This window comes from Staurois parvus, unplaced genomic scaffold (genome assembly GCF_062004578.1).
Source record: "Staurois parvus isolate SC_StPar_1 unplaced genomic scaffold, SC_StPar_1.0 ptg000086l, whole genome shotgun sequence".
Lineage (NCBI taxonomy): Eukaryota > Metazoa > Chordata > Amphibia > Anura > Ranidae > Staurois > Staurois parvus.
Window position 1 is genome coordinate 4,450,520 of NW_028317882.1, and position 2,193 is coordinate 4,452,712.

The 2,193-nt window shown below is 39.0% G+C and overlaps 1 pseudogene; it reads right to left on the reverse strand.

Annotated features, from left to right (window-relative positions):
* Positions 1–345: 345 nt before the first annotated feature.
* Positions 346–1,239, reverse strand: LOC149468479 (uncharacterized; annotated as a pseudogene).
* Between the last annotated feature and the right edge of the window lie 954 nt (positions 1,240–2,193).

Below are 2,193 nucleotides of genomic sequence, written 5' to 3' on the forward strand. Positions count from 1 at the left end.
TAACGTTGTTAAAATCTGCTTCTTCCTTAATTTCCTTCAGTGTAACTGTTACCCCTAATAGTTTCAGTGTTTTGTTTGATACGGGTAAATGGGTACAGATCCATCAGTGAAAATGTTTAACTTCTTGACAGCTTGTAGATGCACAGAGACAAAAGCGTTTTGAAAGGGTTCAATCAGATGAGTTTCAATCTCCCTTTTTCCCTTTCTTTGTCCACATCTTTGACGGTAATGTTCATGATCAGCTTTTGTCATGTCGCATCCAGTTACATCTGATAGACCAGGATGATAATCATAATGACCAGAAATGTTGCACAAAGTATACTTCCCCGGAGTCCTTTACTAGAACTAGGTCCTAGCAGATTTGCCAGATTCATTTTTTATCTTGGCTTTTGATCTGGTTAGCGGAGGGCAATATCTGTGAGGTACAGACAAAGAAGGTTTTTCAGGGTTAGACTGGTTGGGTCCTACCCACAAATGTAGGGGTGGAATGGCTTTCTTGCAGTGTGAGCCATGGACCCAGTGCTTGTACCCTTTCAGCTTGACAACAGTAGGTGATCGAAGAAGAATGACATAGGGACCTTTCCAGTGAGGAGATAATGCAGTCTCTGGGGTATGATTCTTTATATACACCCAGTCTCCTGGCTCAAGTCCATGTGTCTGAGGATGGTCCTCGGGTTTAGATTGCACTGCTTGCACCCTGGAAAAAGGTATTATAAAATACATTCACCAGTTTGATTACATAGTCCATCAATGCATCTGAACCAGTCATTAGAGTAACACCTGTAGTTGGCGGTAGACCTTGAGAGGGAGGTCATCCAAGCAGTAATTTAAAAGGTGATAGCCCATGCTTTCCTTTTGGAGTACTAGTAGTAAGTGCTGCAATAAGTAAGGCAGCAGATCCACCCAAGTACCCATTCCATTTGCTGCAAGCTTGACCAGATATATTTTCAATGTTTGATTAGTCTTTTCAACCATGCTACTTGCTTGAGGTCTGTAAGGGTTGTTTAAGTGTTGTCGTAAACCTAACTGTGTTGCTACCTGTGCCACTAACTTGTTTTCAAGATGTGTCCTCATATCAGCAGAGATGATTTGTCCTATGCCATATCTAGGTATTAATTCCCTGGTAAGGCACTTAACTACTGCCTTGGCATCATTCCTCACCATTGGGTATGCTTCTACCCAGCCAGAGGGCGAATCCACATATGCCAACAGATACCTGAATTTTCCACAACGTGGCATTTCTGAATAATCAATTTACACTAAAAGTTGCATTTGTCACAGGCATATCTCATTTATTTGAAACATTTTAATTTCATTAAAAAAAATTCCATTTCTATTGAATTTAACTTAATGAATAATAATAAGAAAAGACTCAGGACCAGAATGTCATATGACTATGCATTTAGGTGTGTAAGAGGGGCATTTTTTTGCTGGTGATTTGTTAGAGGGAGTGGGGGTAGAGTTTGTCTGTAGGCAAGGGGGTAGCCCACAGTTCAGCCTTAAAATTGTACTTCCTTGAGCTTATATTGTATATACTTAATGTGATTATAGAAATAAGAAGACTGCTGTTGCTGACCTACACCTGAATATACTAGCATGCTGGCTGTTATCATGAGTTTTAATTTTTGACTTGACTAGCTTGTAACAAATATGCAGATCAGGAGCTCTGTCTTCATTCTGACTTTATTTGCAATGTGCTTGTTCTAGGTTAGTGGGTCAGAAAGCATCAAAGGCATAGACAGCTAGACAATAAATAATTTCAAGGAGGTCAACAGTGGCCGTTTACATACTTTTATTGATACAGCCTTAACAATAAAAAAATCGATTTGCAAAATCATTGGTTTGCAATAACCAATTGTAAACAAACCAAAAATGTAAGCACTTTGTAACAACTAATACAATGTTTTTCTGTTGAAAATCATTATTACTTTGTCCCCTTGCTCTATACAAATTTTTATAAAGCAGATCCAGAGGAATTCCCAGTGATGATTAGGAGTGTTCTAATTCTTGATGCAATAAATAAATGGGGAAGGGGAGAGAGGCACCCAAGGAACCAATATAGTGTAGTATGTCAATTTATAAAAACCATTAAAATCATATAATACTGCACTCACAAGGGTGAAGTGTTTGGAGGCATGTCATTATGACAGAAGTCCATAACCGCAGGCAGATGGATGGCTTGATCCACTGGAA